The sequence below is a fragment of the Arachis ipaensis genome, chromosome B1 (assembly GCF_059453495.1).
Source record: "Arachis ipaensis isolate K30076 ecotype BB chromosome B1, ASM5945349v1, whole genome shotgun sequence".
Lineage (NCBI taxonomy): Eukaryota > Viridiplantae > Streptophyta > Magnoliopsida > Fabales > Fabaceae > Arachis > Arachis ipaensis.
Genome location: NC_142436.1, coordinates 43,774,429 through 43,788,370, shown reverse-complemented (window position 1 = coordinate 43,788,370; position 13,942 = coordinate 43,774,429). Strand labels below are relative to the sequence as shown.

General features: G+C 38.5%; 1 non-coding gene across 1 annotated transcript; it reads left to right on the top strand.

Annotated features, from left to right (window-relative positions):
• The first annotated feature begins 13,113 nt into the window (after positions 1–13,113).
• Positions 13,114–13,221, top strand: LOC148576376 (small nucleolar RNA R71). The gene has a single exon (XR_015903606.1). It is a non-coding gene; the product is annotated as a small nucleolar RNA R71 (small nucleolar RNA).
• Positions 13,222–13,942: the final 721 nt, after the last annotated feature.

Below are 13,942 nucleotides of genomic sequence, written 5' to 3'. Positions count from 1 at the left end.
TCTAATTCACAACAAAACACTGATTTTTTATATGGAATGTTCATAGAGTTTAAGTGCTATAAGTGTTTTTTTTTCTTTTCTTATTTTATTTACACCACGAAGCAAACTTGTACAATGATTATTGATTAATATAAAAGGTTATAAAAATTTTATTTTGTGAATTTAATGAAATATTTCATGTTGTAGTAATTAATTTTAGTATATTTATATTGTGTATAATATAAAATAAAAAATAGTATAATATAACTAAAAAAATGTTACTAAAGATCTTTTGTAACATTTTTTAAGTGTTACAAAAAATACCTATGATAACATTTTTTTAAGTGTTACAAAAAATACCTATGGTAACATTTTTTTAAGTGTTACATAAAATATCTATTGTAACAATTTTTTAAGTGTTACAAAAAGTTATCTATGGTAACATTTTTCTAAGTGTTACAAAATATATCTATTGTAACATTTCTCATAATATTACTATAGAAGATCTATCGTAACATTTTTACTAAATGTTATTAAATCTTTAGAAAAATGTTAGTAAAACTCTTTCGTAACATAGGGTATATTTAACATTTGTTAAAATGTTACTAATATATATAGGTAACATTTTAATATGATTTGGTAACATTTTTTAAATGTTAGTAAAAGTCAATTATGTAGTAGTGAAAAATCTTATTCAGAGGCTGAAAAAGAACTGCAGATGCTGTTGGATTCTGACCCTTCTGCACTCGAAGTGGATTTTCTGGAGCTACAGAAGCCCAATTTGTGCGATCTCAATTGCGTTGGAAAGTAGACATCCTGGGCTTTCCAAAAATATATAATAGTTCATACTTTGCCTGAGATTTGATGGCCCAAACTGGCGTCCAAATCCAGCCTAAAACATCTTGGCGTAAAACGCCCAAACTGGCACCAGAATTGGAGTTAAACGCCCAAACTGGCACCAAAGCTGGCGTTTAACTCTAGGAACAACCTATGCACATGTAAAGCTCAATGCTTAGCCCAAGTACACACCAAGTGGGCCCCGGAAGTGGATTTCTACACTATCTGCACTTAGTTACTCATTTTCTGTAAACCTAGGTTACTAGTTTAGTATAAAAACTACTTTTAGAGATTTATTTTATATCTTTTGGAAATCTTTTGATCACTTTTGATCTTTAGACCATTGTTCATGTTTTGGAGGCTGGCCTCACGGCCATGCCTAGACCTTTTTCACTTATGTATTTTCAACGGTGGAGTTTCTACACCCCATAGATTAAGGTGTGGAGCTGTGTTGTTCTTCATGAATTAATGCAAGTACTATTATTTTTCTATCAATTCACGCCTGCTTCTTCTCCAAGATATACTCTCGTACTTAATTCAGTTAAGTCAGAATAAAGGGGTGACCCGTGACAATCACCCAATCTTCGTTACTCTCTTAGCCAAGATCGCGTGCCTGACAAGCACAAAGCGGTCTACATGATGTTCAACATAGTCATTGGACGACAGTCGGAGTATATTCTCTTGGATATCTAATACACAGACCGAGTCCATGAGATTAGTATCTTCATGGTATAGGCTAGACTCACTGACAGCATTCCTGGGATCCGAAAAGTCTAAACCTTGTCTGTGGTATTCCGAGTAGGATCCGGGAAGGGATGACTGTGACGAGCTTAAAACCTACGAATGTTGGGCGCAGTAACAGTGTGCAAAAGGATCAATGGATTCTATTCCGACGCTAGCGCGAACCGAAAGATGATTAGCCATTCGGTAGCTGTACCTAGTATTTTTCATCCGAGACGAGAAATCCGACAGTTGATTAGCCGTGAAGAAACCGTAGAGGACCATTTTCACTGAGAAGATCTTACAGCTTGCCATGGAAGGGAGCACGCATGATTGGAAGGAGGCAGTAGGAAAGCAGAGGTTCAGAAGCAACAAAGCATCTCCAGACGCTTATCTGAAATTCCCACCAATGAACTACATAAGTAACTTTATCTTATTTAATGTTTTATTTATCTTTTAATTATCAAAATCTCATAACCAATTGAATCCGCCTGACTAAGATTTACAAGATGACCATAGCTTGCTTCAAGCCGACAATCTCCGTGGGATCGACCTTTACTCACGTAAGGTTTATTACTTGGACGACCCAGTGCACTTGCTAGTTAGTTGTGCGGAGATGTGAAAAGTGTGAATCACGATTCCATGCACCAATAATATTTTTTAATTTTAAAGAAAGATAAAAAGATAAGATAAGATAAGATTTTGAAAAAGATATGATTTTGTGAAAAGATTTGATTTTCAAAAGATTTGATTTTTGAAATTTAAAACTAAGATAAGATAAGATAATGATTTTAAAATTAAAATTTGAATTTTTGGTTGTAATTTTCGAAAATTTCAATTAAAGATAAGAAAAGATATTTTATTTTTTTTTATTTTTGAATTTAATGAAGAAAGAGAAAAGCAACAAAAAGACACCAAACTTAAAATTTTTAGATCTAAAAACACCTAGTGTGCAAAAATTAAGAAGAAAAACACAAATGCACCAAACTTAAAAATTTTAAGATCAAAATAAAAAGAAAAATAAGAACACTTTGAAGATCAAGAATAAAACCAAGAACAAAACTCAAAGAATTCAAAGAAAATAAGAACTTGCAAAGGACACCAAACTTAAAATTTTTGCAAACCAAAGACACCATTTTCGAAAATTATAAAGAAAAGACACAAGAAGACACCAAACTTAAAGATTGACACAAGATTCAATAAAAGAAACTATTTTTGAAAGTTTTTAGAAAGAAAGACTCAAAGAACTCGAAAATTTCAACAAGAACAAAAACAAAATACTCAAACCAAAAACAAAGATTAAACAAAGAAAAGGTTTTTGAAATTTTTTTTATTTTTTTTTGAAAAAAAGAAGAAGAAAATAAAATTAAAAGACTCTAACAAATTTAAAGACAATACCTAGTCTAAGGAACAAGATAATATGTCAGTTGTCCAAACTCGAACAATCCCCAACAACGGAGCCAAAATCTTGGTGCACGAATTCTCACACTTTGTACAACTGTACCAGCAAGTACACTGGGTTGTCCAAGTAATACCTGAGCAAGTCAGGGTTGATCCACGGGAATTGTGGTTTGAAGCAAGCCATGGTTATCTTGCAGATCTTAGTCAGGTGGATAGAAGAGTTGTTGTATTTGGTTAAAAGCAATAAAGGAATAAAGAGATCTTAACTAGGTTGACATGTTTATAATAATAAGAAGATGGTTAAGAAGATGGTTAAGGCTTAGAGATACTTTGTCCTTCTGGATTAACTCTGGTCTTACTGTCTTCTTCAACTGTGAATGATTTCTTCTATGGCAGGCTATATGTGATTAACGCCGTACGGTCATGGTTGCCAATGCTCCTCCAGATCTGAACCCCAGGGATAGTGTGGATCCATTCTGATTGAGGGTGAAGCTCTTGTAGTTCATTCTCCTTAATGATTGGTGCACGGAATTGTGATCACACTTTTCACAACTCCGGTACAACTAACCAGCAAGTGCACTGGGTCATCCAAGTAATAAAACCTTACGCGAGTAAGGGTCGATCCCACGGAGATTGCCGGCTTGAAGCAAGCTATGGTCATCCTGTAAATCTTAGTCATGCGGATTCAATTGGTTATGAGTTTTGATAATTGAAAGATAAATAAAACGTAAATTAAAATAAAGATACTTATGTAATTCATTGGTGGGAATTTTATATAAGCGTTTGGAGATGCTTTGTTGTTTCTGAACCTCTGCTTTCCTATTGTCTCCATCCAATCATGCGTGCTCCCTTCCATGGCAAGCTGTATGTTGGTGGATCACCGTTGTCAATGGCTACCATCCGTCCTCTCAGTGAAAATGGTCCAGGCACGGCTTCTGTATGGCTAATCATCTGTTGGATCTCTCGTCTCGGATGAAAAATACCAGGCACAGCTACTGCATGGCTAATCATCTATCGGTTCTCACTTGTGCCAGAATAGGATCTCTCTATCCTTTTGCACACTGTCACTGCGCCCAACATTCGTGAGTTTGAAGCTCGTTTGTTCTAGCCTTTACCACGAAGGTTCTGATCTCTGTGAGTTCGACTGCTCTGTTGTCAGGAGATGTAAGTCAAAGTCACAAACCATAGGCCTAAGAGATTATACTCCAGCTATCGTCCAATGACTACGTTGAACATCATGTAGACCGCTTGTGGTTGTCAGGCATGCGGATCTTGGCTAAGCGAGTAATGAAGATAGTGGGTGATTGTCACGGGTCACCCCTTCATTCTGACTTAACTGAATTAAGAACGAGAGTATATCTTGGAGAAGAGACATGCGTGAATTGAAAGAGAAACAATAGTACTTTCATTAATTCATGAAGAACAGCAGAGCTCCACACCTTAATATATGAGGTGTAGAAACTCCACCGTTGAAAATACATAAGAGAAAAATGTCTTGGCATGGCCGTGTGGCCAGCCTCCCAATGTGAAAAATGGCATAAGATCCGAATACAATAGTAAAAATTGCTATTTATACTAAACTAGTTATTAAGGATTACAGAAAATAATTAACTAAGTGCAGATAGTGCAGAAATCCACTTCCAGGGCTCACTTGGTGTGTGCTTGGGCGGAGCATTGAGTTTTACACGTGCATAGGCCTTTTCTAGAGTTAAACGCCAGCTTGGATGCCAGTTTGGGCGTTTAACTCCAGTTTTGGTGCCAGTTCCGGCGTTTTACGCCAAAAAAGGGGTCTCTGGCTGGCGTTGAACGCCAGTTTGGGCCATCAAATCTTGGGAAAAGTATGAACTATTATATATTTCTAGAAAGCCCAAGATGTTAGCTTTCCATCCCAATTGAGAACGCGCCAATTGGACTTCTGTAGCTCCAGAAAAACGCGTTTGAGTGCAGGGAGGTCAGAATCCAGCAGCATCTGCATTCCTTTCTCAGCCTCTGAAACAGATTTTTGCTCAGGTCCCTCAATTTCAGCCAAAAAATACCTAAAATTATAGAAAAACATACAAACTCATAGTAAAGTCTAGAAATGTGATTCTTTCATAAAAACTAATAAAAATATAATAAAAAGTAACTAAAACATACTAAAAACTACCTAAAAATAATGCCAAAAAGCGTATAAATTATCCGCTCATCACAACACCAAACTTAAATTGTTTCTTATCCCCAAGCAACCAAAAACAAAATAAGATAAAAAGAAGAGAAAATACAATAAATTTCAAAAATATCAATGAAGATTAGTTTTAATTAGATGAGCGGGGCTAGTAGCTTTTTGCCTCTAAATAGTTTTGGCATCTCTCTATCCATTGGAGTTCAAAATTGTTGGCCTCTTTAGGAACTCAGAAATACAGATAATGTTATTGATTTTTCTAGTTAAGTTCTTTTTTATTCTTGAACACAGCTACTTTGTGAGTCTTGGCCGTGATCCTTAGCATTTTGTTTTCCAGTATTACCACCGGATACATAAATGCCATGGACACATAATTGGGTGAACCTTTTTAGATTGTGACTCAGCTTTGCTAGAGTCCCCAGTTAGAGGTGCCCAGAGTTCTTAAGCACACTCTTTTGCTTTGTATCACGACTTTTACCACTCAGTATAAAAATTATATAAATTCCTTCTACTGTTCTACACATATTGAATACAAAAACCTACAAAAAAAATCTTGGGAACGATTTTGATTTTCACAAAAATTAATTTAAAATTAAAAATTATTATTAAAAGATTTTCTATAATATTCCATACTTTTCTCAAAGATAAACGACGTAAACTGGCGTTCAACGCTAGTTCCATGCTGCATTCTGGCGTTAAACGCCAGAAACAGGTTACAAGTTGGAGTTAAACGCCCAAAACAGGTTACAACCTGGCGTTTAACTCCAGAAATAGCCTAGGCACGTGTAAAGCTCAAGTCTCAGCCCCAGCACACACCAAGTGGGCCCCGAAAGTGGATTTCTGCACTATCTATCATAGTTTATTCATTTTCTGTAAACCTAGGTTGCTAGTTTAGTATTTAAACAACTTTTAGAGATTTATTTTGTACCTTATGACATTTTCACATTTTACATTGTATCTCTACGGCATGAGTCTCTAAACTCCATGATTGGGGGTGAGGAGCTCTGCTGTGCCTCGATGAATTAATACAAGTACTTCTGTTTTCTATTCAAATACGCTTGTTTCTGTTCTAAGATATTCACTCGCACTTAACCATGATGAATGTGATGATCCGTGACACTCATCACCATTCTCAACCTATGAACGCGTGCCTGACAACCACTTCTATTCTACCTTAGATTGAGTGTGTATCTCTTTGATTCCTGGTTCACGAGTTTGATTGCATCTCCTGACAACAGAGCATTCGAATCCGTGAGATCAGAGTCTTCGTGGTATAGGCTAGAATTATTGGCGGCCATTCCTGAGATTCAGAAAGTCTAAACCTTGTCTGTGGTATCTGGGATGGGATGAATGTGACGAGCTTCAAACTCACGAGTGCTGGGCGTAGTGACAGACGCAAAAGGATCAATGGATCCTATTCCAACATGAGGGAGAACCTACAGATGATTAGCCGTGTGGTGACAGCGCATTTGGACCATTTTCACTGAGAGGATGGATGGTAGCCACTGACAACGGTGATCCACCAACATACAGCTTACCATGGAAAGAGTCTTGCGTGCGTGAAGAAGAAGACAGTAGGAAAATGGAGATTCAGAAGACAGAGCATCTCCAAAACCTCAATCTATTTTCCATTACTGCACAACAAGTAACCTTTATTTCATGTTATTTAGTTTTCATAACAAAAGTAATTTTTATTATTAATCTCCTGACTAAGATTTACAAGATAACCATAGATTGCTTCAAGCCAACAATCTCCGTGGGATCGACCCTTACTCACGTAAGGTATTACTTGGACGACCCAGTGCACTTGCTGGTTAGTGGTACGAGTTGTGAAAAGTGTGAATCACGATTTCGTGCACCAAGTTTTTGGCGCCGTTGCCGGGGATTGTTCGAGTTTGAACAACTGACGGTTCATCTTGTTGCTTAGATTAGGAAAATTTTGTCTTTTGGGTCAGAGTCTTTTATTTTCGTTTCAAAAATTTTCCAAAAAATTTATTATTTTTCTTTATTAATATTTAGAGTTTTTCTGTTTGAGTTTAGTTTCATATTTAAGTTTGGTGTCAATTGCATGTTTTTATTTTTCTTTAAATTTTCGAATTTGTGTTCATTGTTCTTTCTTGATCTTCAAGTTGTTCTTGCTATTTTTCTTGTTTGATCTTTAGTTTTTCCTGTCCTGTGTCTTTTCTTGTTTTTCTTGTGCATTTTTGAATTATTAGTATCCAAAAAAAAAATTTATACATTAAATACCTTTATTAAAACACTTTAAATTTATAGCTCAATTGGCTAGAGCGGTGTGCTTATGTTCTTGGTAATTGGGAATCTTCCTTTTAAAACTTTTTCAAAAATAATTTTTCTTTGATTAAATCTCATGTCAAACTTTTAAGTTTGGTGTTCTCTTGTTATTTTTTATTTTTGAAAACTTATTTTTAGTTTTCTAAAAGTTTTAAGTTTGGTGTTCTTTTTATGTTCTTGTGAGTCTTCAAAGTGTTCTTGAGGCTTCTCTGTGTTTCGAGTCAAGAGGCTATTGGAGTCATGTCCACACCACGGAATGACCACTCACTTGCTCATTAGCTACTTTACCGGAGGTCTTTGTGCGGAAGATAGAAGATTGCTCACCGCTTCTAGTGGTAGTTCCCTTTCAAAAAACAAGACGGAGAGAGAAGCTTGGAATTTGATAAAGGATGTTGCCGAAGCTACACAACACACAAGGGTGAGAAGTAATCCTCTCAAGGGTGTGGTAGAACCATCCCCTTCTGAATCAAGTCTAGCCAAAGCACTTGGGGATATGACCACCATCCTTACACAAATCCAAAAGGATCAAAAGGAATACTACTCCATCCAAGCCATCCAAGCCCCACCTCCGGTTGCTCAACTTGAAGGCCCTCCTAGGATTTGTGGTTTGTGCTCTAGCACCACACATTACACTGACCAATGCTATCAAATTCAAGAGGAACATGCTCTTGTGGTGGCCAATGTGAATTACAACAACCGTCCACCCTACCCTCCTCAAGGCCAAAACAATTACCATCAAGGTGGTAATTAACATCAAGGGTGGAGGGATAATGCACAAGGAAGCAATCAAAACCAAAGGTTGAACAACTCTCCTTCTCATCACAACAACAACAACCAATCTTCATCCTAATACCACCATAACAACACCAACTACCAAGCCAACCAAGGCCACTCTAACCAAAACCAAAACAACTACACCAAGTACCAAGCACCACACCATAGACAACAAAACCAAAACCAAACTCCTCTATCTTCCAACAATCAAGTTGATGAGCTTAGAGCCACCATGAAAAAATGAGATGAGAGCAACAAGGCTCAATTCGATGCCTTGAATACTCAATTGGCCAACCTCACCAACATGCTTTCAAAGATGAACATGTCAAGCCAACCACCAACTCCCAATAACAACACTAACCCACCCTCAAGTTCCTCTAACCTTTCATCCCAATCCCAACCAAATCCAAGAGGCAGTCTCAACACCATCACTCTACGGTCGGGGACTACATTAGAGGAGATACCTCCAAGGGTCATGGGAGAAATTCATGAGGAAGAGGTAGTTGTTGAAGCTCCACATCAAGCTTTTCACTTGGACCTTCATGACACAAGCACATGGTTAGGGACAGCTTGATTTAGCTGCTTAGGCCAGGATTTTATTCCTTTGGGCCCTCCTATCCATTGATGCTGAAAGTCTTGGATCCATTTTACCCCTGCCTTTTAGTTTAAAGGGTTCTTGGCTTTTTGCTGTTGCCTTTTGGTTTAAAGAGCTATTGGCTTTTTCTGCTTGCTTTTTTTTGTAAGCTTTTGTTTTTCACTGCTTTTTCTTGCTTCAAGAATCAACTTTATGATTTTTCAGATTACCGATAACATGCCTCTTTTTTTTCATTATTCTTTCAAGAGCCAACTTTTCTTAATTCTAACTTCAAACATGCACTGTTTATGCATACATTCAGAAAACAGAAAGTATTGCCACCACATCAAAATAATTAAACTAATTTCAAGATAAAATTCAAAATTCATATACTTTTTATTCTTTTGCAAATAAAAGCATTTTTTTCATTTAAGAAAGGTGAGCGATTCATGAAATCATTCATAGCTTTAAGACATAGACACTAGACACTAATGATCATGTAATGAAGACACAAACATAGACAAAACATAAAGCATAGAAACGAAAAACAGAAAAATAAGAACAAGGAAATTAAAGAACGGGTCCACCTTAGTGACGGTGGCTAGTTCTTCCTCTTGAAGATCCTATGGAGTGCTTGAGCTCATCAACATCTCTTCCTTGCCTTTGTTTCTCTTCCCTCATGGCTCTTTGGTCCTCTCTGATTTCATGGAGGATAATGGAGTGCTCTTGGTGCTCCATCCTTAGTTGCTACATGTTAGAACTCAAATCTCCTAAAGAGGTGTTGAGTTGCTCCCAATAGCTTTGTGGAAGAAAGTGTATCCCTTGAGGAATCTCAGGGATTTCTTGATGAGGAATTTCCTCATGCTCTTGTTGAGGTCCATGAGCGGGCTCTCTTGTTTACTCCATCCTCTTTTTAGTGATGGGATTGTCCTCTTCAATAAGGATGTCTTCCTCTATGACAATTCCGGCTGAATTGTATAGGTGACAGATGAGATGAGGAAAGGCTAACCTTGCCAAAGTGGAGGGCTTGTCAGCCACCTTGTATAGTTCTAGAGGTATGATCTCATGAACTTCCACTTCCTCTCCAATCATGATACTATGGATCATGATAGCCCGATCCACAGTTACTTCAGACCAGTTACTAGTAGGAATGATAGAGCGTTGGATGAACTCCAACCATCCTCTAGCCACGGGTTTGAGGAAAGGTCCTTCTCAATTGAATTGGCTTGCCTTTTGAGTCTCTCTTCCATTGTGATCCTTCCACACAAATGTCTGTGAGGACTTGGTCCAACCTTTGATCAAAGTTGACCCTTTAGTGAAAGGATGAGGATCTTCTTGCATCATTGGCAAGTTGAATGCCAACCTCACGGTTTCCGGACTGAAATCCAAATATTTCCCTCGAACCATTGTGAGCCAATTCTTTGGGTTCAAGTTCATACTTTGATTATGGTTCTTAGTGATCCATGCATTAGCATAGAACTCTTGAACCATTAAGATTCTGACTTGTTGGATGGGGTTGGTGAGAGCTTCCCAACCTCTTTTTCGAACCTCACGTCGGATCTCTGGATATTCACTATTTTTGAGCATGAAGGGGACCTCGGAGATCACCCTTTTCTTGGCCACAACTTCATAGAAGTGGTCTTGATGGACCTTTGAGATGAATCTCTCCATCTCTCATGACTCGGAGGTCGAAGCAACTGCCTTCCCTTTCCTCTTTCTAGAGATTTCTCTGGCCTTAGGTGCCATTAATGGTTATGGAAAAACAAAAAGCAGAGCTTTTTTCCACACCAAACTTAAAAAGTTTGCTCGTCCTCGAGCAAAAGAAGAAAAAAATGAGGAGAAGAAGAAGAAGAAATGGAGGAGATAGAGGGGTGTTTTGAATTCGGCCAAGGAGGGTTTAAGTGTTTAGGATTTGTGAAATTGAAGGTGGTAAGGAGGGGTATTTATAGGGTAAGAGAGAGAGGAATCCGTGTAAGAAGGGGTTGGGTTTGGGAGGGAAATGTTTTGAACTTGAATGGTGAGGTAGGTGGGTTTTTATGATGGTTTTTGGGGAATAATGGATGGATGTGAGTGGTGAAGAGATTATGGTGGAAGAGGGTAGGACTTGATTGGTGAATGGTGTTTGGGGAATAGGTGTTGATGTGATTGGTCAAGGGTATTTGGGGAAGAGTGTTATGGAAAGGTGTGAAGAGGAGAGAGAGTGAGTTGGGGTAGGTGGGGATCCTGTGGGGTCCACAGATCCTGAGGTGTCAAGGAATTCTGGTCCCTGCACCTTTCTGGCATTTAAACACCCCTGGACAGCCCTTTCTGGCATTTAAACGCCAGTCTGTTGCCTTTTCTGGCGTTAAACGCCAGGCTGATGCCCCCTTTCTGGCGTTTCACGCCAGCCAGACACACTTTTCTGGCGTTAAATGCCAGTCTGTCTGCCAATTCTGGCGTTTAACCCCCAGAATGCTGCCAGACTGGGCGTTAAACGCCCATTCTGCTATCCTTACTGGCGTTTAAACGCCAGTAAGCCTGTCCTCCAGGGTGTGCTATTTTTGATGCTATTTTTGATTCCGCTTTAATTCTGCAGCTGTTTTTGTGACTCCACATGATCATCAACCTAAAGAAAACATAAACTAACAGTGGAAAATGAAATGAAAAAGTAATTAACATAGATAAATAAGATTGGGTTACTCCCAATAAGCACTTCTTTAATGTCAATAGCTTGACAGTAAGCTCTTACAGACCTTCACAGATACTCAGAGCATGATTGTGGCCTCCCAACACCAAACTTAGAGTTTGAATGTAGGGGCTCTGCTTGACTCTATATGGAGATAATTGGATGAAGCTTTTCATGCTTCTTCTCCATGTTTACAGAAGAAGATCCTTGAGCCTTAAACACAAGGTAGTCCTCATTCAATTGAAGGATTAACTCTCCTCTGTCCACATCAATCACAGCCCTTGCTGTGGCTAGGAAGGGTCTTCCAAGGATGATGGATTCATCCTTATCCTTCCCAGTGTCTAGGATTATGAAGTCAGCAGGGATGTAAAGGCCTTCAACCTTCACTAAGACATCCTCTACAAGTTCATAAGCCTGTTTCATTGATTTGTCAGCCATCTCTAGTGAGATTCTTGTAACTTGTACCTCAAAGATCCCTAGTTTCTCCATTACAGAGAGTGGCGTGAGGTTTATACCTAACCCCAGGTCACACAGATCCTTCTCAAAGGTCATGGTGCCTATGGTACAAGGTATTAAGAACCTTCTGGGATCCGATTTCTTCTGAGGTAATTTCTGTGAACCAAGGCATTCAGTTCATTGATGAGCAATGGAGGTTCATCCTCCCAAGTCTCATTACCAAATAACTTGGCCTTCAGCTTCATGATTACTCCTAGATACTGAGCAACTTGCTCTTCAACAATATCTTCATCCTCTTCAGAGGAAGAATACTCATCAGAGCTCATGAATGGCAACAGTAAGTTTAATGGAATCTCTATGGTCTCTGTATGAGCCTCAGATTCCTTTGGTTCCTCATTAGGGAACTCCTTGGTGGTCAGTGGACGTCCATTGAGGTCTTCCTCACTGTAAATCACTGCCTCTTCCTCCTCTATAGGTTCGGCCACTTTGGATATATTGATGGTCTTGCACTCTCTCCTTGGATTCTCTTCTGTATTGCTTGGGAGAGTACTATGAGGGAATTCAGTAACTTTTTTACTCAGCTGACCCACTTGTGCCTCTAAATTTCTGATGGAGGATCTTGTTTCAGTCATGAAACTGAGAGTGGTCTTAGATAGATCAGAGACTATGGTTGCTAAGTCAGAGAGGCTCAGCTTATAATTCTCTGTCTGTTGCTGAGAAGATGATGGAAAAGGCTTGCTATTGCCAAACCTATTTCTCCCACCATTATTATTATTGAAGCCTTGTTGAGGCTTCTGTTGATCCTTCTATGAGAAATTTGGATGATTTTTCCATGAAGGATTAGAGGTGTTTCCATGGGATTCTCCCATGTAATTCACCTCTTCCAATTATAGGATTCTCAGGGTCATAAGCTTCTCCTTCAGAGGAAGCTTCTTTAGTACTGCCGGATGCAGCTTGCATTCCAATTAGATTTTGAGAAATCATATTGACTTGCTGAGTCAATATTTTATTTTGAGCCAATATGGCAATCAGAGTATCAATCTCAAGAACTCCTTTCTTCTGAGTCATCCCATTATTCACAGGATTTCTTTCAGAAGTATACATGAACTGGTTATTTGCAACCATTTCAATGAGTTCCTGGGCTTCTGTAGGTTTTTTCTTCAGATGAAGAGATCTACCAGCAGAGTGGTCCAATGACATCTTGGACAATTCAGACAGACCATCATAGAATATACCTAAGATGCTCCATTCTGAAAGCATGTCAGAAGGACACCTTCTGATCAATTACTTGTATCTTTCCCAAGCTTCATAGAGGGACTCACCTTCCTTCTGTCTAAAGGTTTGGACTTCCACTCTAAGCTTGCTCATCTTTTGAGGTGGAAAGAATTTAGCCAAGAAAGCATTGACCAATTTTTCCCAAGAGTTCCAGCTTTCTCTAGGTTGTGAGTCCAACCATATCCTAGCTATATCTCTTACAGCAAAGGGGAAAAGCATAAGTCTGTAGATCTCGGGATCAACCCCATTCGTCTTAACAGCATCACAGATTTGAAAAAATTCAGCTAAGAACTGATGAGGATCTTCCAATGAAAGTCCGTGAAACTTGTAATTCTGCTGCGTTAGAGAAACTAATTGAGGCTTAAGCTCAAAGTTGTTTGCTCTAATTACAGGAATTGAGATGCTTCTTCCATAGAAGTTGGAAGTTGGTGCAGTAAAGTCACCAAGCATCTTCCTTGCATCTCCACCATTGTTCTCAGGTTCGGCTGCCATGTCTGCCTCTTTTTCGAAATTTGCTGTAAGGTCCTCTCCGGAGTGTTGTGCTTTAGCTTCTCTTAGTTTTTTCTTCAGAATCCTTTGAGTTCAGGATCAACTTCAACAAGAATATCTTTATCCCTGTTCCTGCTCATATGAAAAAGAAGAGAACAAAGAGAGAAGAGGAACCCTCTATGTCACAGTATATAGATTCCTTTATGTGTCAGAGGAAAAGAAGAATAGAAGAATAAGGCAGAGAGAATAAGAAGAATTCGAACAAAGAGAGAGGGAGAGGGTTCGAATTATTAGATGAGTAGAAGAGAAATATTAGTAA